The sequence below is a fragment of the Scyliorhinus canicula genome, chromosome 7 (genome assembly GCF_902713615.1).
Source record: "Scyliorhinus canicula chromosome 7, sScyCan1.1, whole genome shotgun sequence".
In the NCBI taxonomy this organism is placed as follows: Eukaryota; Metazoa; Chordata; class Chondrichthyes; order Carcharhiniformes; family Scyliorhinidae; genus Scyliorhinus; species Scyliorhinus canicula.
The window spans coordinates 154,689,014-154,716,669 of record NC_052152.1 but is presented as its reverse complement, the minus strand read 5'-3'; the positions used below and the strand labels follow the sequence as shown (position 1 = coordinate 154,716,669).

At 44.1% G+C, this 27,656-nt stretch overlaps 1 protein-coding gene across 1 annotated transcript in view; it reads right to left on the bottom strand.

Annotated features, from left to right (window-relative positions):
* Window positions 1-2,607: 2,607 nt before the first annotated feature.
* The window catches only part of LOC119969459 (teashirt homolog 2), a 631,483-nt gene continuing 606,434 nt past the window's right edge, over window positions 2,608-27,656 (bottom strand). The window contains exon 3 of the mRNA XM_038803107.1: window positions 2,608-5,069. The gene's annotated coding sequence lies outside the window, so the exon portion shown is untranslated. The remainder of the gene's footprint in view (window positions 5,070-27,656) is intronic.

Genomic DNA, 27,656 nt, shown 5'->3' with positions numbered 1-27,656 from the left:
GCGGGGAATGGGGAGAAGGAGGAAGTCAATGGGAGGGGAGAGGAGGAAAAAGAGGCATTTGGGAGTGGGATGGGGAATGGTGACTAGCAGTGGGTCAAAAATATAATGTGGAACCAAGGCACTCTCCTAAATAATATATTTTTACAAATTTATTCAAGGGATGTCAGCTTCTCTGGCCATTGCAGCATTTTTAGTACCAACTGCAGTCCATGTGGTGTAGGTGCACCCAAGTGCTTTTAGGGATGGAAAATCAGGATCTTGACCTGACGACAGTGAAGAAATGGTGATATATTTCCAAGTTAGGATGGTGAGTGGCTTGGAGGGGAACTTCCATATAATGTTGGCCTATGTCTGGTACCCTTGTTCTTCTAGATGGTAGTGGTTGTGGGTTTGGAAGATGGTATCAAAGGAGTCTTGGTGAGTTCCTGCAGTGCAAGTTGTAGATGCTGCTACTATGTGTTGGTGGTGGAGGGAGTGAATGTTTGTGGATGGAGTGTCAATCAAGAGGGTTTCTTTGTCCTAGATGGTGTTGAGCTTCTTGAATGTTTTTGGAGCTATGTTCATCTAGACAAGAGGAAAGTATTTCATCACACTCCTGACTTGTGCTTTGTAGATAGATGGTGTACATGCTTTGGGAGTCAGGAGATGAGTTCCTTGTCACAGGATTCTTGACCTCTGACCTGCACTTTTAGCCACAATACTTATATGGCCGGTCCACTTAAGTTTCTGGTAAACTGTACCACCCAGAATACTGATAGTGGGGATTCAGCAAAGGCTATGACATTGAATGTCAAGGGGCGAAGGTTAGATTCTCTCTTGTTGGAGATGGTGATTGCCTGGCACTTGTGTGACAGGAATGTTATTTGCCACTTGTCAGCCCAAGTCTGGATATTGTCCAGGTCTTGATGCATTTGAACATGATTGCTTCAGTACATGAAGCATATTAAAAAGGAGTCCCATTTGTTATATTTGAAAATATGACCACTGGAGGGCTTCATTCTGGAACATTCTCTACAGATTCTACATGTAATATTAGTGTAGTCCTTTCAACCCAAGTAAGTTCACCTATTGAGTAGTTATGCTATAGGAAAAACTGCCACGATTATGTATTACGTAGCTGCAACTTCTTAAATTTGTAATGAATGGACATTTTGTATCAAAGGACTTTTAAATTATCACCAGACTTCCAGGTAATGCCACTTGAGCAGAAACCTATAACGTCTGAATTATGCCTCTCAATATTTATCATTATCTGTGATCTATGAGTCAGTTAGTTTGAAGGCTAAAGGATGGAGGTTTTCATTCTGTGCTGGTTCCCATGGCCACATTGAGGACCCAGGTAAATTGGATAGAGGATATTGGTGCAAGAGTTTCACACTTCTGGGACTATCAATGGTGGGGAGTAGCATGTGATGCTTCTGACACCACGTTATTTGATTCAATGTGAAATCATCAGCAGACAACTGGATTTATTTCTGTGACTACTGTATTTAATAGAAAATCTAAACCATTCACTCGGACATTTCCATATATGCTGTCAAATGAAGTCATTAGAGGCTATTTTTGTATGATTTTGGAATAGTTGGTTAAATATGATGAATTATACCGGCATTAAGCTTACTAGCTGTACCAGCTAGGAAGTAGCTGTTGGAAACATGAGGCAACAGACAATTGTTGTGCATTGATCAAGCACCACAAATATATCATTCAATTACATGCTCCCAGCCATCAGCACTTGGGTTTTACTGGTGACCAAACTCTTTTCATGTATAATTAATGTAAAGAGCTGTTTTGTTTGCTGATTATACTCATGGATTTCTACTTTTATTATAATTATGTTGCCTGCATTTATAAGAAATAAGTAACAAATTGAGCCCTGTTGTGAATACCGTGCTTGCTCCAAGACCAGGATTCTCGAAAACAAATTGCCATTTTGAGCCAAGGAACAAAGAGCTTGTATTTAATCGACATATCTTGTCAAATTAGACTGATTACATGATCCAGGGCCATGTTGTGAATGGTTACTGATGTGCATAATATAACAAAAAGCTTTGTGGTTATGTTTTAATGCATCAGGACACTGATACATTAGAAGCAATGGGCACCAAAGTGACAAAGAGGCCATTGCCGAGACCTTTATTTCAGTATTGGTGGTGGGGAATGGGAGTGGTGGTGTGGGAGAGGGGTCAGGGAGGGGTTGACTGACTGTACATTTGTTGGCTAGATGTGATAATAAAAGACCTGGTCCAATATGGGTTAGTTATTAGTTATTAGTACTGACCAGATTGATGGGTGGAGAGGTTTTTTTAAATTTAAGGGCAGCACTGCTGCCTCACGGCACTGAGGTCCCAGGTTCGATCCCGGCTCTGGGTCACTGTCCGTGTGGAGTTTGCACATTCTCCCCGTGTTTGCGTGGGTTTTGCCCCCGCAACACAAAGATGCGCAGGGTCGGTAGATTGGCCACGCTAAATTGCCCCTTAATTGGAAAAATGAATTGGGTAATCTAAATTATTTTAAAAAAAGAAAAATAAATTTAAAATACCCAAATCTTTTTTCCCCCCCCAATTAAGGGGCAATTTAGCATGGCCAATCCACCTACTCTGCACAACTTTGACTCTTGGGGGTGAGACCTACGCAGGCATGGGAAGAATGTGACCCGGGCTAGGATGAAACCCAGATCCTCAGCAACCTGAGGCTAACGAGAGGGTTTTTATTAAACATCCCTTTTATAAATGTCTTGGGGCTTCTTCCATGCCAGACTACTGACTGAAAATCTCTTAGCTATTAAATAAAGAGATCTACTTATACGAGGAGCAAACTGTCGCACATAAACAATATGAAAGCATACAATAATATTAACTACAGTAAGTGTAGAAAAGAAGGAATTCGCAGAGTGGAATATTAATGTGGAATATTGAAGGACATGTGCTGTCCTGGATTTCTGCATGGACAAGGCAGCTGAGGTTATTCCAGCCAGAAAGAAGTGGGAGTACATTTTCAAACTGCAGCCTGAAATCTGACGCTGGCGATTGGCCATCTGTTGCACAAACCACCTGATTTTTCATGATTGGGCATTTCTAAGACAGGCGACCAATCTATAGCAACCAAGGAGTAAGTTGGGAATCTACCATGTGTTCAAACTTGGAGCATGGGCCACAGAAAGAACATGATTTCTTCGCATGTTTATGCACTTTTGTTTGGGAATAGTTTTGATAAGAGCAAAAGAACTTCCACACTGAGCAATCCACATTGCAGAAGTTTGCATATTATTGCAAAGTTACACTGTTGCGAGAGGACAGATTCACCGAGAGTCATGCACTGTCTCAGATCAGAAATGATGACATGGCAGCAGCGGAGCGAAGTGGTGCTGGGAGCCACACACCGTAGGTCCTTCTGGTCTCATGAAAATTTGTTTTACCAGAAGGACATCAAATGTATTTAAATGAAGTGACAGGGGTAGGGAAGAAAGGGGCTCTGCATTAATTTGCAAACTCTGCACAGCATTGGTCTGCTTTTCTTGGCCTGTGGCTGAAATTTATCCTTGAACTGCATCAGTAAAAGGAAATGAGAAATCCATTGAATAACAAGAGTTTTTTTTTTAGACATTATATTGTTTGAATTTATCTCCTGCAACTTCAGGCCAAGCCAAAGCGCACAATCCCAACAGACAAAACTGAGAAAAGCTTAATTTGAAATGATCATTAGTAATAACATGTGGTATAAAGTGAATACATGCCAGTGAGCATTGAAACAGAACAATCCCACTTTCTAAAAAGACCTCATAACCCACTCGGCAAACTCGCATTTCATAAATGTAGGTGCCCCGGGCTTATGTTCTTCATAAACTACAGCCTGCTGGTGTACATCCTCTATACCACCAGTGTTGTATCTCAGGGAAATACTGTGAGCTCGGTGGGTTAACACTGACTTGTACAAGATTGATTGGTCTTCATAATAATAATAAAAAAAAGTCTTTGAGCATTCCAAAAATAAAAGTTACACTAAAAAAGCTGACACATTTGTCCAGCCGTGTTGAATAAACTGAATACCTGATGTGTGTGCCTGTGGTATTTATTGAACTCCTTGCTGCAACATCATCACTCATTTGTGACTTTGTCTCTTGTGACTTTATCAGGGATAAATGGAGATTCATTCCCTACACCTCAGGTGTCTGCCATGCATCCTGCATTATAGCTTACACTGTCTGTGGAAACAAGAATGTATCAGGGCTGAACTGCAGTTGTCTGCGTCCTCATGATAAGTTTTTTTTTCTCCTTCTGCTGTAGGTTCATAGTCGGTGTGATGTAGGATGTTGGAGGAGGCCATTTTTTATATAACGACAGCAGCAGACTGATTCTCCTGGCAGCGAAAGTGTCTGTGTTAGTCCTTGTTCCTACCCACAAAAAAAAGCTGATTCTGTGCACTCTGGCAGCAGTTGATTAACAGCGTACATGTTCTTTTTCTCTCTGGCTGGACCTCACTCACTGCTTCATCAGTCCTTTTCTTCTTAGTTAGACAGATTGATCCCTTGTGCTGTTAAGACTGCAGTGGGAAACCCAGGTGCAACACTGACAACTAAAGCACCTCCTTCATAGAGCGCGCTCTCTGGGCCACAGCCCTGATTCAGCCATAATTCAGTGTCAGCATCAGCAGTAAAGACATTAGTGTCCAATGTGATTGTATCTTTGCATTAAACTCGGGCATTAACGTTTGAAAAATTGTCCCTTTTTTGCCACCAGGAGTAACCAATTGACGATATAAGCACATCAATGTTCCCGGCCATTATTCCCCACAGAAACACTTTGTTATATGTGCTGCAGAGAAGCAGCAGGGAGTAGAGAGGCAGAGCACAGTTTATCAATGAAAATCTAATAACATCCATAAGAATCGAGCTGAAAAATCAATACTTCATTACCAAATTGTTAGTGAGAATGAAGAGTAACTGCAGGAGTTGAGTGCTCTTTGCGGTCAGAGCACCTGGAGTTCAATGTTGCAGCTGATGTGATGCAGGAGAGGACTTGGAAAAGGATGCCTGGACTGCAGATTGTGATTATTGTTTACCTTTGCCCCTGAGGAGAAGAAAAAGGATGACATTATTACCACATTTCAACTTGCTTTCTACTTTATCCTCAACTCTCTAGACACAGGTAATTAAAAAAAAACAGTTCTTTCTTAGAAGACTTGGGAGCATTTTGAAAAACCTGCTCCTGGATTCTGTGAACAGCACAGTGCCAAGTAATTTTCCTGCTTCCCATTCATCACTCGAAAATGTTTCACTGATCTAAGTTGTAAATTCATGAGGGATCTTCAAGTGAGATGAACTGAGGCTGAAGTGTCCTCACTGAAAATTACAGGCTTTCAAGGCTCTTTTTTTTCACATAAACTGGACACTCTCCTGCACTTTAGAATTGGCGAGTTAATGTAGCCAACCATGAAGGCTGGGCCTTATCAGCTGGAGTAACTCTTTAAGTTCTCAGTGCAACTCCTCCCTCACCACATGTAAAATTATCTCTTAACCCTTCAAGTGCGGCTGTTGCATCTTTAAAGCATGCAGTCAAACATTATAATTTGCGATGCAAATGTTTCTGCACATTTAACTGAGGGCCCTTCTGTCTAAAATGATTATTTCTTTGCTAACTGATCTTCAGGGGCAGTTTCAGCTTGTGCACAGTTGCTAACCGACTAGCAAAAGGCTCCCCTCGTTTTTCAAAAGCTGCCAGGCAATGAGTTTACGAGGGCCACTTGCTCTTCGGCATCTCATTGTCATGTTAGCAAAATACCAAACTGCAAGGGATATCACAACCCCACCACATGTCCAGATCTGTGTATCTTCCAGCAGAACGCACAGGATGGTAATCGGGATCTGGAGTTCTGGCTGCTTCATTCACTTTCTCACCCCAGGGACTGGAACGCTATTTGTAGCACCTCCGCTGTTTCACTGCAAACTCAGCATTAGACTGGAGTCCTGGGTTTGAGTGTCTCAGTATCACAACAGTGCTATTATTAACTGACCTTTAAGATGAATCCATGACTACATTGTCTCCACTCAAAGTAGCTGTTTAAATAATACTGTATTCTGTTTCATTTTTTAAAAAACTCATGCAAAAAAAATTTGGGAAGTGACAGTGCTGAACTACAGAACTACAAAGATTTTGAAACCATGGGCACAGTGTGCATTGCACCACATCTGGCAAAATGATCTGCTCATTTATAAAGCTAAACATGATCAAATACAATGAAAGAACAAGTAATGCTCTTTTGTATACTCAATATTTTTGACGCAAGTAACTGTTCCAGTCCATATATGCATTTTTTCTCATTCCTGTGGAATTCCATAATAGCGACATTATAATGGGACAGTGTAGGCACACTAACATTAGTGGTTGTTCTTTCTGCATTTTCAGCTTAAAAAAATTAAAAATGAAACAGAGCAACATCATGAGTAGTCTACACAGGCCGTCCACACCTCTCTGAGCTTATAAAGCAACGTTTAATTCCCTTTTGACTTTGTTGTCTTGCCCCCTGAGTAATCCAGTCCTGGACGTGCCGCAGGGAGGCAGCGAGTGACCTCTGGTTATTTTTATGCAACAGTGGAACTGCAATCCTGAAGACAGTTCAAGGGATTTCTTACACAGTGAAACTTGTTGGGCGCTAGTCTATCAACAGTCTAACCTGCGCTGGTAAAGAAATCACTTTAATAGGAAAATATACTAAGCAGTAAATCAAGAAAGGTAGAGAAAATTGAATAAATTTGGAAACATTGCTGGTCTTTCTCATAATTGTCAAATGCCTCTAACTTTCAATTTGATGCAAACAGCATCAGCCTTTTCTCCCAAATATATTCAGGAGGGAGCTAAAAGGACCACTTTTGTGATTCTGGCAGAACTCTGATATCTCCAGTAAGTACTTCAGCCAGTTGTACAAACACACACAGCTAATGGGAGGCATCACAACCCAAATTCTACAAACCTGGAGGATTAAGAATTTTCATTAAATTTCTTTCACCCTGTGTACCTTTCTTGCAATTTTCTTGTGTTTTACGAAATGTAATCAAAAACCATATTTATTAACATAAGCTCAAAACAGCAATATTATGCTTTAAATACAATCACACCCTTTTTACTACAATTCCTGATAATATATTCTCAACTTTACAGGCCCTCACAACAGCTACATAAGCAAAGAGAATGTTTGAAAATATTCAGCAATTGATATTTATAGTTCATAAATCAGTTAATAGTGCGGCAGCTTTAGCTATCATTTATCTACCACCCCAGGAGCCAACAAATAATTTGAGTTTTCTGCCTGGTTTCCTGAACGTTTTTTAAATCTTTGGCCATGCTACGCCGAAGAAAACCACTAGGAGGCATACGAGAGTCACACATTGGTGCTGCTTTTTGTCTGGAGGCACTCTGGCATCTTTCCCACCACAATAGGTGGAGGTCAGGTACCTGGATCCAAAGTGCAAATTTGCTATTGTCATTCAAAGAGAACTGCCCCCCCCCCCCCCCCCCCAGCACCATTTGCACTCAACTGTCTATCCCCTAAAGTTACACCAATGATCAACCAATGTCAGTGTATTTTGGATTAGTTCAACTGTTGCCTTAATTGGGGAAAAAAAACCTGTAAGCAGATAGGAGGCACTGACAGTAGAATAAAGTAATTTGAGCTCAGCATCAAAGTTTGTGCTTGTGTGAATAAGGAGATCTCTCACAAAGTGACACTATTAGCCTTGTGCATATCTTGTTAAAGTGGACACTTCACCTCAGCTAAGCGAGACACTTACCAGATTTTAAAGCAAGGGTTAGCAGGCCAGGAACAGGTAGGTTGATGGTTTTCATTGCATCACTGATTATGTTTCCTCACATGTAATTGAAAATGAGCCCTCCCCCAAAAACTGAAGAATAGTTATTACTGCAAGTTTCCTACGACAAGATATACCTGCAACATGGGGATATGTTTCTGCTTCACCACCTGGGCATTAACGTGGTGGAGCGGAACACCCTCTCTTAAAGAAGGCTGATCGAGTCTCATCCCATTGATAAAGATCAGACGAGTTTTATAATGGGTAGGAAATCCACTCTGACACATTACTGCACGAGCAGTGAAGCTGAAAATCACCCTGTGATGTTGCCCTACCTTTTACAGGGGACCATCTCTGCTCTACCTTGGAATACTTTAAATAAAAAGCTCTTCAATAAAGTGGTGACGTTCTTTTAAAACACCAATACAAGGTAAAAGAATTGTGTTTGAAATAATGCTTGGTTATAAAATGTACGGGTGCCAAGACTCACTTTCTGACTCAAAAATAGCTTCAAAATCACTTTTCCTAATATCAGGAAACACTCAGAGTGTTATTCTCTGGAGCTGAAGTCAGCCATATAACAACTGATTTCTTATTCTAACTTCAGAATATTAACAAAATATGGAGTGAGACAAGAAAAGGGAGACAGTCCTGAGGTTTCTGATTTAAATTTGTGAAGCAAATCCTGGAATTCAGACTTTAAAAAAACAACAACCCTGAAATAGGATGCTCATAATAAAATTGTTGTTGGCACATTGGAAAAAGGAAGTTCCTGAAACCTTAATATATTTGATTTCCTTCCAGTCCTCTATTCCTACTAGGCCTTTCTATGTAACTTGGTGGAGACTTAGGGCCGCCTCACCATCACCGCCACTGCTCCAAAACAGTAAAGAACTTGTATTACAGCTACAGCCTGGGAGTAGCCACTTCATGCACAGTGGGGTACACTCGGCTTCCAAGCATGCAGGCGGCTCCACCTCTAAACCCACTGACCCCTCCAGTGCTGGTGCTGCATCTCTTCCTTTTAACATGCGTGCAATCTTAACTTTGAAGGGTAAAGGAGGCGAGACAGGGCTACTCTTTACAGAAAACTGGCTGCAAGTCAGATATTGATCCTGGAATCCAACATGAAGAAATCTAAGCAAAGTGTTTGCTTCTGCCTTTCTCCCATACTGGGAATGTTTCACTCTCACACAGAGCCAGGCTCAATCCACCAAGCATGCAGGATGGTGGGGGGGGGGGGGGGGGGGGGGGGGGGGGAGAGGAGAAAAAGACTTGCATTCATATAGCCCTTTCACAACCTCTCTGAACTCCAAAGCACTTGACAGCTAATGGAGCAGTCACGGCTATAATGGAAGAAATTCATTTCAACGTCAAGAGGGAGATCTAAGTGATAATTTGAAGATGCCCTCAGCCAGTTGGACAGTTACTGTTACACAACATAACTCTCCCCTCTGCTTAATCAATGTGCACCCTCCCACACCTCTTCACAACCCTTTTGCTTGCACCTTTTGCAAAGGCTAGTTTAACACTTTCCGATTAAGAGACTTTAAGGCTTTAAGATTCATGACTTTTCATTTCATTTCCTATCGTTTCATTTATCTGCCTACAGATCACTTGCCAAAGCAGCCCTTCAGCCAGGAGGGGAAACATTGAGTAAAGTAAAATTGCCATAGTCCCAGATGACCATAGGCTGCTTTGCCCTTTGAGGGGGAGAGCTGGCTGGTGTTGATTTAACCTGAGGATCACCACACCTCAGGCAAGGTTGAGAAGGCGTGGGTCTTCATGAATAACCTCGGCCGGCACGGGAATTGAACCCACACTGTTGGTCTTGCTCTGAATCACAAACCAGCTGTCCAACCAACTGAGCTAAATCGGCTTAATAGCTTGCAGCTCGTGGAAGTTTTTCCCATTTATTTCAAGCTCTGTGGCTGTGAAATAAAGAGCACACAGACTTTGTTGCAGTTTTATAATCACGTCAATATTTTTTATTATGTAAAGTTGCAAAGTTTGAAAGTAACTCTTGGTGATAAATGTACCTGAGTGTGTAAAGCAATCTACTTGAGAAAAAAAAACTGAAATTGACAGATGGGGGCTTTGGAAGCTGATTGTTACCATGTGATGGGCCACTTATATTGCAGTGCCATTTTACAAAATAATTCTGATGATCCACATTCTGGCCTTCCTGCTGTTAAAACTCACACCATTATTTACATATGGAAGTGGTTTTAATTATAGAAGAGGAAAGCAAAAAAAAACAAATAAAAGATGGCAATTGGCAGGCTAGGTGGCTGTTGTCATCCCACTTTCCACTGCAATGATGGACAGAGGGATTTTCCCTCTATGGCTCAGGACTTGCCGCAGCACCCAATGGTGGCCAGTGGCCTGCACTATATGGGGAGCAGTCACCCAGCTATGATTGTCCCCAAATTAGTCAATTGGCAGCCAGTGGGTGGGCTCTCACACAGGCCATCCAATTAGGGCCATTCAGAGGTGCTGTCACTCCAACTTGTTAAAGTTTTAAATGAAAAAAGTGACTGAGCCGCCTCCTCTACTGGATGCCACAGCTGCAGCTAAGAATGCAGGGAAAGTCTGGAAAATTGCCCATAATCGCCCTCTCCCTGGTCTGCTGGCAGGAAGCTGCCTCAGGTGCTCCCTGACACCTTAGTAGGCCTGGAGGTTGACTGGAAAATTCAAGACTGGCTCCGAAAGTATGCCTTTAACCGGATCAATTGGCTACCCGCTGCTTGCAGACGGATGGCTACACCTTCTCCCCATCCTACCTCTGGGAAACTAGTGTGGGGCAGGATGGAATAGCAAACTGGCAGCAGGTGGCACAAATTTACACACCAACCTGCCTCCGTGCCCCCATTCCCCTCTCATTGGGACATAAATATTCAGCCGTAGTTTCTGCTACCAATTTTATGTAGCAGGCCAGTGATTGGTTGGGCCAGAACCATTCCAAACTAACTCTCTCGCTGCTGTTGCAGTTGTTTCAAAATTTTTCTGATCGAAACTATTCCCTTTAATCTCAGTAATTTCTTCTTTCACTTCTTACTGCAGCATCTGTGCTCTACTGAAAGCAAAAACAACTCTATTGATGGAGCCCATGTCGGAACTTGCTGTTTTGGAAAGCGGGAAGAGTGCGAAATTGTGCATATAATGCTGAAATACATTTATGTCTTTTTTAGCAAGTCTAAGTAGCAGGTCCACCTTCTCAAGGGCAAATAGATATAGGGAATAAATTCTGGTGTAGCCAGCAATGCCCAGATCATATAAATGAATTTTTAAAAATCTTTACGTAGAGTACCCTCACTATATTATCATGATACATGAGTACAACCCAACATTGGTTTACCATTCCGCACAAATTTAAAAAATCTTGGTGTTGGGCTAGACTTCCCCTTAACATTTCTGCCTTGAAAGATTCAGTTCTTGGGCTCTATGCCCTTCAACTGTCCTACTCATCTATTAGGACAGCTAACCAGCATTGTTCTTAGGGAATAATCTTGAAATGCAACACCTTGTCCATTCGGCGTATTAGCTAATCCAATCATCAGATCAAAAATAAATGCTCTTTGTATTCTTAGCAGTTCTTCACCGAAGTTTACTCTTTGCCTTTTGCCAATGTCACCTTGGCACAATCGATAGCACATGTGTCTCTCAATCATAAAGTTTTGGTTTCAAGGCAAAATCTGAGATTAAGCACACAATCAGACGAGTCCAGTGCTCAGTGGTCCGGGGGACCCTCCCACATTGCGTTCAGGCTGGGAGGGAGAGTGGTATTTTTTTTGTGGGCCTCGAGATTGGGACACCATTAAGTTACAGCGGGCGGAGCTCCCAATTGTACAAAATGGAGCTATGTGCGGTCCCAGCTGCGCGTTCCCCCTTTCGCCCTAATTCAAAGCATTGAATAGCCATGGGCGGTATTCTGTTCCCCCCCCCTCCGGCCGGGTGCGAGAATCGCCGGGGCGACGCGCGAATCGCGCCACACCGCCCCAGCCCCCGCACGCGATTCTCCACCCCCCCCCCGAAACCAGCGCCGCGCGAATTGCACCGGGCCGCTCGGAGATTCGCCGCAAGCGGCAAGCGGAGATTCTCTGGCCTGAATGGGCCGAGCAGCTGCGCATAAATGGCCTAGTCCCGCCGGCATTCTCCACACCTGGTCGCTGCTGGCAGGTACTCGTCGCGAAGGCTTGGGGGGGCGGCCTGTGGGGGGGCGAGGGTGCTCCGTTACTGGGGGGGTTTCCGGAGTGGCCTGGTACGCGATCGGGACCAACCGATCAGCGGGTTGGCCTCTCTGTCGGCGGGCCTCCTTTCTTCTGCCTGGATCCATCCGCAATGTTTGTGCGGGGCGGCCTGGGGGAGGATGGCCACCGCGCATGCGCTAGTTGGTGCCGGCCCAATTGCGCATGCGCGGGCCCCAAGGCACCGTGTCTTTTACACGGCGCCGGGTCTCTGACGCCATGCCGAGGCCCTGCCCCCGTAAATCGCGTGAGTCCCCTGCTAGCCCCACAGAAGGGGGAGAATAGGGGTCTGGGAACGGGCGCCGACGCCGGAGTAAAACACTCTGGTTTTTACTCCGGCGTCGGCACTTAGACTCCCGTTGGGAGAATCCCGCCCCATGTGTTTCTTGGTACTGCGAATGCCGGGAAACACGCAGCTAAAGGCGCTCACTCGTGGACTTTGTTCCTTTTTCGGAGGATTGTGCCCAATGTATTTTGGATGAGGCCATAAACTGTTTGTTGCAGTGGTTCATCGGGATAAAAATGATCCTACTGCCTAATTCAGTGAAGAGCAGGAAGTTCTCCTGGTGTCCTGATCAACATATATTTCTCAACTAACAGTCAAACACGTATTACCTGCTCTATAACATATGCTGATATGGTGTAAAATGGCTGCCATGCTTGTTTACACAGCAACACTCACTGTGCTTCATAAGAAATTAACTACATGAAATATCGTGGGACATTTTCAGGCTATGATGAGGCGCTATTTAAGTTACATATAGAGCCAACAGCACAGAATATTTGGTCCAACTGGTGATTATCCTCCCACCTTACTGCATCGAACCTGACCAGAAAAGCCTACTTAATTGTTCTGCCTCATTTGCCTCCCTAACGTCCCCTCAAATGCATCTATGGCATTTGCTTTAACTACACGTTGTGTTAGCACTTCTATATTCAAGCCACTTTTCTGGCACCAAGTTTCCTTCTGAGTTCGTTATTCAATTTATTGTAACCATCTATGTTTTAATTTTAAAGGATATAATCAGTGACAATCTATGTGCAATAATGTAACATAAATATATCATGATTTTCTTATCCATATTAATAATAATTCTTAAATTACATTAAAAATGGAGTCCTTAGCTCCCCGTAAATTACATATTCATACTTTGCTGGCTGCAAAAAACCATGGTAGGCTCTCAGTTTTGCATTGGTCGCACAAGCCAAAGAAGATGTAACTGCTGGGGAGAATCTTTGCTGCATGTATTAAGCTACAGCACTAGTTTGGCTGTGATTTACACAATGTGAACACTCCCGGCAATTGGATCATCCTCGGAATTTATGACTAGTTAGGAAATTGCAGGAGAAGCGGATAATGATAAGCATGGATCTCTAGTGCAGGGAGCAGTGAGGTGAGAATCACTTTCCAAACAACGCCAAAATATTTTTATTCAGGCTTGGTTACTTTGCTTATGGCCCCTTACAGAGACAATGGGAGCAAAAGAAGGAGGGAGGGAGAGAAAGGAAGAGTGGGAGAAGGTCTCTTACCAAAGTGTTTCTTCGACAAATCAAAATGGTTGCAAAGAATTAAAACGCTTTAAAATATCTCTCCCTTCCCTTTTCAGTATTTTGAATGGAAAATGTTAAAACAATCAGTGCTGATGATGTAATCTGGGGAACTGGCACAGAAGAGTTACTGAGCCTGACAGCATTAAATTAAAACACGGTTAAAATGACACAATGGCTGAAGAACTCCCGGGTTAATGACTGTATCTCTGCTGATGTTAATTCAGTTCCCTCGCACTGTCAGGCTCAGTAAATCTTCCCAGCTAGGAGTCCTTATACTGCTTCCATAAAAGTATGAACAGAATTGGAAAACAAAAGACCTAAACTTGTTCAATGTAAATTTTAATTCTGGGCGACCGATTTGTAAAAGAGGTACTGAAGGTAGCATTCATTTCTTAAATAATCTATTATTGTAATCAGATTCTTCCACAAAGTTTGTTTTCCTATCAAAAGAAAAATATTAATTTCCTTTTTCGGCTTGATCTTCTCATGTTTTTTGGGTGTTCTGTTCAGAAAATAATTCAAGTGGAGCTGCAATTATATCAGGAATATATGATTTGTACCAGAAAGCCAACCAAAAATTACAAAGGACAGAACACCATTTTAGATAAAATACTACAACTTCACACAGCAGTACAACTGTTAAAAATAAAGTGCAAAATTGAGGTTCTTCATCATCACTTACGTTACATTCCTTGTAGGCTGATAAAAGGATTTTGCAGGAACCACAGCAAATGTTTTCTTTTTAACTCGACATATTATCCAGTTATTAGATTCTGTAACGGAAAGGGCCTAATCCTGCTGAAATATACTTCATGCAGCTTCAAAATTCAGTTCATGAAACACAATTAGACCACAATGCATAAATGTAATATGATAAATAGGTCTGCTCCATTAACACGCACGTATAATACCATTTACCAGCCCTGGCGCAAGTATTGAGCAAACTGCAAAATATCTTTGCAAAAAAGATGCAATAACCATTGATTTTTTTTTAACCCAACGAGTCAGAGAAATTACAACAATAAAACTGATCTGCATTATTTGAACACCAGGCTTCGAAAAGGTCAGCGAAACATCAATTAAAGCAAACCATTGCATATTGCCACTGTCATATTTAATATCACAAAGCGCCTCCTACCCTAATCAGCAAATACAGGTCCTGTAACTATAAATAACATAAATATACTGGTAACAAAGGCAGTCTATTTAGGAGAATATTTGTGGACTTCAATTACTCTATATGAAATAGAAAGATCCATGAACCAGTAGAAATGTTAACACAAAGCGATGTTGCACAACTTAATCTTATTGATGGTGTCTGTGCTTGGAGAGGCAGCACAGTAACAAAAGCCTCTGGATCTGGATAGGTGCTGAGACGACATGCTGTGGCATTTTTAGTGTAGCCTAGGAGGGCCTTTGTGCCAGCAGCACTCTCTGAGCACAGGCATTATTATTGTTATTTGAAGTCCTATCTGAGGGAATTACTCTATTTTTAAAGTCCATGAAAAAAAAACTATGAGAAATCTCAGTAAAAATATTGGAATGTTGTAGACCCTGACATTTTGTAGTTTGTAAGCTTCAAATTATATTTAAACTTGTATTAATGCCATTTCATAAACTGAGCATTTCCTCTCTAATGCTAAATACCTATATTTTGGGGATATTATCTAAGTCATACATAACCCAGTTAGGAGTGTCCAATATATTGAAAATTTGATACAACATCAATGTTTTTCTACATGCAGCATCCAATTAAATTAAATTAAGTAAATAAAACTGTAACAATCAATATTTTGCATTACTACAAGTTTCTATTGATTTTGGAGTAATTAATAGAGGGCGACTGTTAACTGCAAAATTATTACCGACTAGGCACAACAACTGACAAGAAAAGGCAATTTTTAATTGTGAAGGGAATTTAAATGCTGACTTCAAGCAAAACATTGACCTCCTTTTCTTTCCCATGATTTTCACTTCACAAAGGCATTGATACTTAAATAAAATCAATACTGTTAAAATTTACTGCGAGGAAATATAGTGGATTGCTAGATTATTTTACATTGTCCAGGTTTCAACAAATAATTGTCTGCATTTTTCTTGTTACTAACTGTTAAGGTGTCTCCCTATTTACTTCAGCAGGGCTGGGTTCAAATACTTATTTCAGCTCCCTCTTCGCCGTGTTCTCGCACAGCCTGTGTCTGCTGCTCTGCCTCTGCAACGGAGTTCCAGTCGCACCTTTATGGTTCCCTGACTGTCTAATTGCTCCCTGATACGCCCCTTCCACATTACTGACAGTACAGCACACCGGCATGTGGTCCTAAAATCAGGAAGAGGAAATTTTAAAAAAGAATGACAAAGAGGTAGGAAAAGTGTGACAAGAGTAAGGCTGCATCAAACAAAAACGAAAAAGGAAAGAAAGCATCATGTCAAATGAGTTGGGTTAATAGCAAAATGTCTGTGGAATTTCTGAACTAAAAGAAGTCTTTCGAATATACTCTCGTCTTTGAACTTGTGATGTTGGAATAATCGGGACTTGGTGATAGAAAATAAAAATGTAAAACGTTATGGCAATTGCTCCCATGAGTATATTCTCTGGAATTTGACCTGGAATTTGTATTCAAGCTGAGGTTTCATACTTCACCAGAATTCAGTTATGAAACCCTGGAAACCAGTATCAAACACAAAAGCAAAGACTGACAATGGGTGCTCACTGGTGTGCCCAAACAGGGCGCAAGAGAAAGCGAACTTGGATGTCAGCAAAGCCAAACAGCCATCATTCTGCACCAGGTAAAACTGTTCCATCGGGGTCCTTGTGTATGGAAGTAGGACTGAGAGGCTGCTGCCTGACCAGTTGGCTGGAATTTACTTGTCGAACTGCTGCTCTTCTGTCTCTACTTAGTGTGCAGTGGATCTGATGTATTTGAATAACAGGCAACCTGCCACGGCTGCTAATCTATTTCAAATTGAGATCCCAGCTTTTCAGAACAAAGGTTATATTTTAATCGATGTAAAATGAGGAGGATAACATTTAACTTGATGACTGTTGAAGATTTGATTATTATTGTAGTGATATGCATCACTGTATATACACAAGGGGTTAATGTAAATACACTACAACTAAGTAACCACTAGAGGGAGCACCAGAGATGTCATGATATGCAGACACACAACCAATGGGTAATCAGGACACCCAGATGTGGCATTACCACAAGGGTGCACTACACGACCCATATAAAAAGGACAAGGAACACAGGCTCTGCCTCTTCCATCGGCAGAAACAAAGAGAGCAGGACAGGGTTGATTATCAGCTACATCACACCCTGGCACATGGTCGAGAGCAAGCTTGTGTAGTTAGCAGAGTAGACCGAGTTACTAGAGGCAGATTTGTAGAGTGTCGAACTCATTTAAGAGCATTGTTAATCGTTCAGTAAATACGTTAAACTTCTCTCCGAGTCAGGAGCATCTTTCAGCAGAGCCTACATCCAATAGCAACTTATGTTATTTGAGGTAAGATAACACAACAATTAGGGTGTGTTAATGACACCAAGTATGTGATCCAAAATCAAAATGGTGCACCATTACACATAAATAATAACAACTAAAATAAATTATAATGGCAACAAAAGCACTTAAGACCCAGCTCTTGTGCCTTGCATTTCTATCAGTGCAGAATGTGGCATTCGGGGCACAGATTGAGTATGGGCTTAAACCAAGATGGTTATTTATTTATTTAATGTGATTAACAATTTATTGGCTTCCTTTCCCCGAGTGTAACACCTACACCGACCGGCACATCTGGCATCGTCTTTGAAATGAAAAACACAACACACTTATAATCTGCAGATAACCACAACCAGGGTGCAGTTTGAATGCCTTCATTTCGGTGCAAACAGAAAGAACTGAAGGAACGCCCATGCAGAAAGAAGCAGAAGGATCTGCAAATATCCAGGTGGATGGGACGTAACAGTCTGTCCCAAAGTGATTCATCACTCTATTTTTACTGATTATTCACAGCTTGACAACAAAAACAGACCGAGAAAACACGCCAAAGATAAATGGCTGAAATTGTACTGCCCAATTTCAGTAACTAATACGTTGGTCTGAAAGAAATTTCTTTGCTATTTTAAGAAAGAGGCTAAGCCATTTAAAATAAAGGAACTCACTTAAAATAAATGAATTAGTGCCTTTGTTCAGATTGCCAACAGAAGAATTTCATTTGAATGCATTAGGGAACAAAGGAGAAAAACAAAATGCTGGAAAGGTGAAATAAAAACAGAAACCGCTGGGATCTCTGACGGAAGATGAATCAAAAACAGTGTCATCCCTTTTTCTATCAGGTGTTGGCTACTCCTTTCTGTACTTGTATTTAATACCGATTTTTGAAAGGTGGCATATATACAATGATAGCGAACAAAACTGATAAGATAGCAGAAACAAGAAAAATTAAGGGAAAAATGGGAGGGGGAGAAATAAGTTAAATGACAGGTGTAAGGACAACTGAAACAAACAAAGAGAAACTAAAGACGGAAAAGTACTGAAGGCAAAAGAGAAAAGGACGGGTATGCTCGCAGTCAGTTAGTAACATAGGAACATAAGCGATGGAGGTAAGAATGAATAGTCAGTGTAGGAGATTAGAAAATCTCTTCCAGATTTCACTGCAAACTCCTTTGAGAGCAGCCCTTGAGAATTTATCTGCTCTCAACAGCTGTTCTCAATGCTGGTAGAAGAGGTATAGGTTCTGGCACCTCATCGCTAAGGATCACTTAGCTTGCTAACTCATGCCATGGTATCAAGAGCTGGATGTTACACTCAGAAAGCTTCACACTACAATCAAAGCTTGATGACATAGACCTCAGTGTTAACTAAACTGCCCGTAGTGACGAGGCAGCAGAACTCTACCAAAATGATACAGATGAACTCCCATTCTAGACTCAATGCAGGCATTTGTCAGCAACTGCCATCATCGTGCACTGACTTTCATCTGGGAACGGACCAGGGGTGTAACTGACCTGGGAATGTTTAAATAGCATTTTGTATGAGATGCTGTTTCCCATCACAATGACTACAAAATTATATCATTACCGCATCTCATAAATAATAAAAAGTGAAGGCTAAAAAGGTATGTTGCATAGATTTGAATTTTGATAACTTTGAATTACAGTAGGTCACTAAAAAATGTTACTGTCTCTTTAAATGATGGGCCTTGGGATTACACTGCACGGAATACATTTTTCCACTACATCACACACTGTCCCAGTGCACATAAGATAGTTTATTGCTCTGCATGATTCATAACCCATTTCTCACATGGGAACATTACAAGGTTCAAATTATATAAAACCTCTCAGTGTTGATAAAGAGCAGGGATATGAAAAGTTGTAAATCAAGGCCTTTGATTGGGCTTGCTGCCTGCTGGAGATATTCTCCTTTTCTGTTCTAGAAATTAATGTCTGATTGAAGCACCATTTTTCTGGACACTGGAAACTCAGGGGGAAGGAATCTGACTAGATTGCTAGGGTGGCTTTTGCTAACGAGTTTTTTTGAGCAACCCCCAACTGAGGCCTAAATGCTTGTGATATCCATAAACAACTCCATTCTGTCCAATTAAGGAGACAGAGATGTACCTTCCTGTCAGATAGATTTGCATGGATAAGCATGTGAGATCATAAGGATGGTGAGGGATTGTTCCATGTCTGTGAGGGATGCATAGAATGGATGACTTCCATTACAGCCCCCTTACACTTTCCCAATTACTGCCAGCATTTCATTAATTACTAATGGTTTTCCCTGATGTAATCATCTATGTTTAGCCAATCAGCAACTTCTCTCATCTTACTGAACCATTAAAGCTAGATGACTAAATCTATTTGCTAAGGGCTCAACTCACCCCTCCTGAGTCCAGGATGATAAAACCATTCATGATTTAAAGGCTGAATATGGTTGCACTGTAAACAAGTCCGAGTTGATAGTATCAAATGTGGCATCAAAGTCTAAAACAGTCATGCTTTCTGAAACAGCGAGGCTTAAAGTAAGTTCTCCGATTTTTGTCTAAAAGCTTTTACATGAAGGTAATAGACTTTTAGGGCTCAAGTCTGCGGCAGTAAGATGGAAATTTCAGCCACCATCTTAGATTGTACTAACTTCCCAAGGTAATGATTTGTACGCCTCTGATCTCCTGTCAGAGTTACACTTCCTCTCCTTGTGTCCAGGGGGAGTACGACCACTTTAACCCTCTGTAAGTCAAATGAATATTTTTAAATTTCTTACTCCTTTCCTCAATTCATCACCTGATTTTCTGGAAAAGAATTCTTCACATTTTTGATTGTAAATTTCTATCGACTTCAGTTTGCCCCGCCTAACCACTTTTTCTGGTGAGAACAGGCAATTGGTCGTCACATACCATTGCCGGTTACCTTTGCCGGTGTCCGGGGAATTGGCTGCCCAGAGGCTTTGGGGCCTCTCTAACAGGAGCCTTCTGATTCCTCTGCCGTGATGAAAAATCATTCATCGCCGGTCCACCTTTCCACAAATAAAATGTTCATCAAATTAAAGAGGAGAGATGAGGAGAACTTTTTTTTAAAAACGCAACATTCTGGACAGCCGAAAGAATGGTGCAAGCAGATTCAATAGTAAATTTTGAGAGGGGATTGGATAAACACAGAGTTGTGGGGAAAGGCCAGGGAAGTGGCACCAATTAAATAGCTCTTTCAAAGAGGTGGTATAGGCATAATGGGCCAAATGGCCTCCTTCTGCTTGGTAACATTCAATGATTCCATGAAACATTTTTTGTCACTGCACGGCCTTTGTACAGAACAAAGGCCGGGCACTCCGTTCACACTAGCACTATAGTGAGAAATTCATCAATTGGTAACATGTGCACTGCTGCTTTGCAGTTTAATGCTCCATGGCATGTTTAATTTTTGCTCTTTCTAACTGACACAGTTATGGTCAAAACTTGCTTACAAATTGAATGCTAACAAAAATGCAGAACTCCATTTCACCACACTTAATCAAAATTGTGTTTCACCATCTAATCACTGACAGCAAATGTAAGAATAGGGAACATTCATATTTTCTATACTATGAAACGACACGGAAGCAGCAAAGGTATGCTCCTTGTATTTTAAAACAATTTTCTTAATCTTTGCTTCGGAAAAGAAAGCTAAAGAATACTCTCTTGACAAATGGCTGGCAATTATGAATGGTCCCTAAATGGATGTGGTGGGTCCTTAATGCATGTTGTGAGTTGCTGGGTAGGTCAATCTACTTTACAAAGCAAGCACCAATCTATTTATCTCTCCTTGTGGTACCCACCTACCCGGCTATTATTTTAGCACAGTAACATTAGCATCAGAAACTGGACAGGGGTAGTTTCAAAGGCTGAAGGGAGAGAGCTTGAAAATAACCAAGATATCTGACGGAAGGCAGAATTGGCAGGAGAGAGAGAAAGATAGAGACACTAAATAAAAGTAGCACTTTTATTGATTCTGGCTTATATACAAACAGAAATTTTTAAAAAAGTACAGGAAAGTAATGATTTCAAAATTCCAACCCCTCTTCCTCCCCCCCCCCCATAAATAAGTGTTGTTAGAAAACAATCTGGAACTTTTTCAAAGGACAGTCCAAATCAGATGAGAAGAAAAGTACACAGAGACCTGAAAATGTCATCGTAAACTGAAAAACAAAATGAGTTCAAAGATTTTTGAATTTTTATTTTAGGAAGAATGATAACAAAGCATAGTAGGTGGCACAATTGTAGATGTCAGCCACAGAGGCAAATTGTTCTTCTCCAGTTCTCTCTTTCCTGCTAAACTATGCGTATAACTCAATCTTCCTCATCTTACAAGGTGGTAAGTAATCTGCTTTCAAAACTCAGTCAATATTGCTCTCTCACAATTTCTCAGGAGACTCACAGCAGCAGGTGAGCTGACCCTTCAACACAAGTTGGAGGCACGGTAGCACAGTGGTTAGCACATTGCTTCACAGCTCCAGGGTCCCAGGTTCGATTCCCGGCTTGGGTCGCTGTCTGTGTGGAGTCTACATGTTCTCCCTGTGTCTGCCTGGGCTTCCCCTGGTTTTCCTGTTTCCTCCCACAAGTCCCGAGAGACATGCTGTTAGGTAATATGGACATTCTGAATTCTCCTTCTCCTTCAGGCGGCGGAATTTGATGACTGGGGGCCTTTCACAGTTACTTCATGGCAGTGTTAATATAAGCCTACTTGAGACAGTAAAGATTATTGAAAGTTCCACAACATGGCTCCTGGTCTCTCTTCAGCATTGCCTTTGGATGTCGAAGTTGGGTTGGTAACTAATTTTGAGTGGAATACTGGGATCAAAATGCACCTTTTCCAGCATTAAATCTAGTTGGAGTACACCTACATGTTCCCGAGAACTGATAAAGCTTTGACGAAGAGTCATTTAGTCTCAAAACGTTAGTTCCCTTCTCTCTCCACAGATGCTGTCAGACCTGCTGCGAATGTCCAGTATTTTCTGTTTTTATTTCAGATTCCAACATCCGCAGTAATTTGCTTTTATTTACCAAAAAACTGACTGTATCTCTGGGCTGGCTGGTTTTGTGACATCCAATGTTGCTGAATAACATTAAAGTAATAAAACCGGTCAAATGTCAAAATAGCTCGTTGTCTACACAGTTCTAAACTGTGAAATAAACATGAAAAAAAAACCCACCCACCAATTTTTGAAACTCTTCTGCTTGTCTCATCGGAGTAATTTAAAACAAATTCTTCTTTAATTGACACTTGTGTTTTCCTAGCAACCTCCCGTGCTCACTTAAAAACCCAAAATGGCAATTGTTTACTAAATACATAATCAGATCCTGATTTAAATATATGCCGGGAGCTCTTGCCTGATTCCATTGGGAACACTACCTACGTAAATTAAGGAGTACAGGGAAAATTAGTCAAACTCGGATGACATGAAATTCGGGTCATGTCGAAGTCATCAACCATTCCCATTGGCAGAATACCATGTTTATATTTTAAATTCAGTTATGGGACATGAGCCTCATTGGCGAGGCCAGCATTCATCACCCATCTCTAATTGCCCTTGAAAAGGTGGTGGCAAGCTGCCTTCTTGAACCACTGCAGTCCATGTAGTGTAGGTGCACCCACAGTGCTGTAAGGAAGTTCCAGGATTTTGACTTGGTGACAGTGATGGAATGGCAATATATTTGCAAGTCAGGGTAGTGAGTGGCCTGGAGGGGAACCCAGCGCCGGCCCTAGGGTTGCTGGCGCCCCGGGCAAGCTGAACTTCGGCGCCCTTCGGGGGGGGGGGTGCGGGGGCGGGGCCGGGGGGGCGCAGGGTGGGGCGGGGGGGGGGGGGCCGGGAGGGGGGGGGGGCGGGGGGGGCAGGGGGGTGGGGGGGGCGGGGGGGGGTGAGGCCGTATGGGGGGGCGGGGTTGGGGGGGTAGAGGGGGCGGGGTCGGGGGGTCGGGGGGGGCGAGAGGGGGGCGGGGCCGAGAGGGGGGCGGGTGGGCGGGCCGAGAGGGGGGCGGGGGGGGGCCGAGGGAGGGGGGCGGGGGGGGCCGAGGGAGGGGGGCGGGGGGGCCGAGGCAGGGGGGCGGGGGGGGGGCCGAGGCAGGGGGGCGGGGGGGGGGCCGAGGCAGGGGGGCGGGGGGGGGGCGAGGCAGGGGGGCGGGGGGGACAAGGCAGGGGGCCCGAGGCGGGGGGGCCGAGCCCGAGGCAGGGGGGCCCCGAGGTGGAGGGCCCCCGAGGCGGAGGGGGCGGGCCCGAGGCGGGTGGGCGGGGCCGAGGGGGGGGCAGACGGAGGGGGGGGGGCGGCCGGAGGGGGGGCGGAGGGGGCCGCCCTGGGGGAGGGCGGCCACCGCGCATGCGCTGGTTGGCACCGGCCCAACTGCGCATGCGCGGGACCCGAGTCTCTGGCGCCCCCTAGCACATGGCGCCCCGGGCGACTGCCCGAGTTGCCGGTGCCTTGGGCCGGCCCTGGGGGAACCTCCAGTTGGTGGTGTTCCCAAGTATCTGCTGTTCTTGTTCTTCTAGATGGTTGTGGTTGTAGGTTTAGGAGATGCTGTCTAAGGAGACTTGGTGAGTTCCTGCAGTTCACCTTGTAGATGGTACGCACTGCTGCTACAATACGTCAGTAGTGGAGGGAGTAAATGCTTTTGGAAGGGGCAGCAATCAATTGGGCTGCTTTGTCCGGGTGGTTTTGAGCTTGAGTGTTGTTGGAGCTGCACTCATCTAGGAAAGGGGAGAGTGTTCCATCACACTCCTGACTTGTGCCTTGTAGATGGTGGACAGGCTTTGGGGAGTCAGGAGTGGAGTTACTTGCCACATGATTCCTAGTCTCTGACCTTCTCTTGTAGCCACATGGGGCAGTTTAACTCAGTTGGCGAGACAGCTGGTTCGTGATGCAGGGCAAGGTGGAGGTTTTACATGAAGGCCAGCCTTCTCAATCTCGCCTGACGTGTGGTGATCCTCAGGTTAATTTCAACACCTGTCATCGCCCTCCCTCAAAGGGGAAAGCAGCCTATGGTCAGCTGCAATTATGGCAACTTTACCTTTATTTATATCACTAGTCCAGTTCAGTTTCTGGTCAATGGTAACCCCAGATGTTGATGGTGGGGGATTCAGTGATGGTAATGCCATTGAATTTCAACTGGCTATGGTTAGATTCTCTCTTGTTGGAGATGGTCATTGACTGACACATATATGGCACAAATGTTGTTTGTCCTTGTCACCCTAAGCCTGGATGTCCAGGTCTTGCTGCAATTTGATGTGGAGATGCCGGGTTGGACTGGGGTGAGCACAGTAAGAAATCTTACAACATCAGGTTAAAGTCCAACAGGTTAGTTTCAAACACTAGCTTTCGGAGCACTGCTCCTTCCTCAGATGAATCCCTCGCCTGAGGAAGGAGCAGTGCTCCGAAGGCTAGTGTTTGAAACTAACCTGTTGGACTTTAACCTGGTGTTGTAAGACTTCTTACATTGCTACAATTTGACAGGGGTTGCTTCAGTGTCTGAGGAGTTGCAAATGGGACTAAACAATCATGAACGAACAGCCCCACTTCTGACCTTAAGGTAGGTCATTGATGACACAGCTGAAGATATTTGGGCCTAGGACACTACCCTGAGTAACTCCTGCAGTGATGTCCTGGAACTGAGATGATTGACCTCCAACTACCACAACCATCTTCCTTTGTGCTAGATTGTGACTCCAACCAGCGAAGAGTTTCCCCCCTGATTCCCATTGATTCCAGTTTTGCTAGGGTTCCTTGATGCCACACTCAGTCAAATACTGCCTTGATCCTGTAACATGATAGCTGGAATAAGCCGACATTCCAACTGGATTAGCTGATCTTGTCTCAGCTTGTCATATGACCACACCGACCAATCAAAGCAGAGTTAGACCAAACGAGAGTGAAATCATGGAGCTCTGGGCAAGCCATCATTTAACATTGAGTATTCCCTGTGAAAGGACGTGCAAAGCCTACGAATATGGCAAAATCTGTGAGAAAGTTAAAAGTTGTCGATCAGGGAGAAAAGATGCGGTTGATACAGCAAATGGTTCAGGCTACAAGAGAAGGTCAGAGACTAGGCATCCTGCGGCAAGTAACTCCACTCCTGACTCCCCAAAACCTGTGGCATAAAGTAGAAAATGATACCGAAATGCAAAAAATATGTTTAATTACATTGATACATTGGTGGACTGTATCATGCATGTCTTGTGACAGCGCGCGATTCTCCAAGGTGCGGAGAAACGGTGCCATTTGCGCTGGTGGGTTTGGCGCGGTACCGGTCGCGGGCCACGGTCCGCGGCCGGGCCACCAATTTTCAGGCCCTGATGGGCTGTGTGGCCACTCGGAAATGGCAGAGTGCCACTGGCGCCGTTCACCCCTGGTCGCTGCCGGCTGGAACACTGCGTGAAGGGTCGGGGGTGGCCTGTGGGGCGGGGAAAAGTGCTCCTTCACCTGGGGGGGGAGGGGGGGGGGCTCCGATGGGGTCTGGCCCGCGATCGGGGCCCACCAATCGGCCAGCCGGCCTCGCTCACCCCCACGACCGGCCCCTGAACCCCCACGCCATGTTGGGCTGGGGCCGGCGCACTGAAGAAGTCCCCCACACATGCGCGGGTTGGCGCGGCCCAACTGCGCATACGTGGGTTGGTGGGGCGCTCATTTGGCACCGGGAAGGCAGGATGAAGCGGCGTGAACCGCTCCAGCGCCGTGCTGGCCCCCTATGGGGGCCAGAGTCAGTACTATTCGTGCCCGTTTCGTGAAAGTCGACGGCGTTCACGACGTCGCGAACACTTAGTCTCCATTTTGGAGAATCGTGCCCCTGGCCTTTTAAAGGGCCAGGACACTGTAAGGTGCAAACAAACTGGACGAAGACATTTTCACACATTTACTGCTTTACTGTGTTTTCATTTGGTATATGAATCTGTTGTTTTTGTCATAGACCATGTTTGCAAGCATAGGGCTACATAGGAATGTATTCATGCGGGATGGGGCCTCCTTGGCTTTAACAAAGCTCCCCACAACAGCAATCTTTGGGAAGATCCTCTGGGACTCAACTCATCGGAATTGTACTGTACTCGAAAAGCATAATGGATGAGCCTGGAGTGTAAACCTGGTGGGAAATTTCTAACTGCCTTGTCCGTAGTGAGAAACAGATTAGCAGTGAGGTGAAAATCAGCCCTACAATCTTCAGTAAGGTTGGGCAGTCTAAACCTAGTTGTGAGTGAAGCCAGGATTGCTCCAAGTATAATTCACATCAAGCATTATGATAGTTTCTGGGATTTTACACTGGACTCAAGAAAATCTGTAGTTATTTCATAGAATTTACAGTGCAGAAGCAGGTCATTCGGCCCTTTGAATTTGCACTGGCTCTTGGACAGAGCACCCTACTAAAACCCATGGCTCCACCCTATCCTCGTAACCCAGTAACCGGACCTAACCTTTTGGACACTAAGGGGCAAAGTAGCACAGCCAATCCACGTAACCTGCACTTCTTTGGACTGTGGCAGGAAACCAGAGCACCCAGAGGAAACCCATGCAGACACAGGGAGAAAGTGCAAACTCCACACAGACAGTCACCCGAGGTTGGAATTGAACAGGGACCCTGGAGCTGTGAGACAGCAATGTTAACTACTGTGCCACCATGCCACCACCTAATCCTATTCTTTTAGGGGACCTCAAGTATCCTACGATCTGGAGCATACCTTTTTCTGTCATGTGGCTGGTTTAGCTCAGTGGGCTAGACAGCTGGTTTGTGATGCAGAACAAGGCCAGCAGTGCGGGTTAAATTCCCGTACCAGCTGAATACTCTCTCTCTGTACCCGAACAGGCGCCGGAAGTGGCGAGTAGGGGCTTTTCACAGTAACTTCATTGCAGTGTTAATATAAGCCTACTTGTGACAATAAAAATATTATTGTTATTCTAATAGATAGAGAAATTATAGCTTAATTTCAGGAGTGTAATGTGCTGCCATATGTATGCTCCTTTCCAGTTTAGCTGGTTTAGCTCAGTTGGTTGGACAGCTGGTTCGTGTTGCAGAGCAAGGCTCACAGGTTATTCATCTCCGTCTTCTCAACCTTGCCCCTCGCCTGAGGTGTGGTGATCCTCAGGTTAAATCATCACTAGTCCGCTCTCCCCCTCAAAGGGGAAAGCAGCCTACGGTCATCTGGGACTATGGCGAATTTATTTTTCCTTGCGGACAGTAGACTGGATGGGCAATCTTACCGAATTGAAACACGGGGCGGAATTCTCCGCAACGGCCGACGCCGTCATGAAACCCGGAGTGTTTCACGACGGCGTCGGAGGCCGCTCCTCGCCCCCTATTCTCCCCCTCCCTGCCCCGAGGGGCTAGGAGCGGCGTTTCGTCAAACTCGGCCGCCGGGCCTTGACGCTGGCATCAAGGTGGCGCACCAAGAATGACGTGGCTGGCGGCGTCTAAGACGTCAGCTGCGCATGCGCAGGTTGGCCGGCTCCAACCCGCGCATGCATGGTTGCTGTTTTCCCCTCCACTGCCCCGCAAGACGTGGCGGCTTGATCTTTCAGAGCGGCGGAGGGGAAAGAGTGCG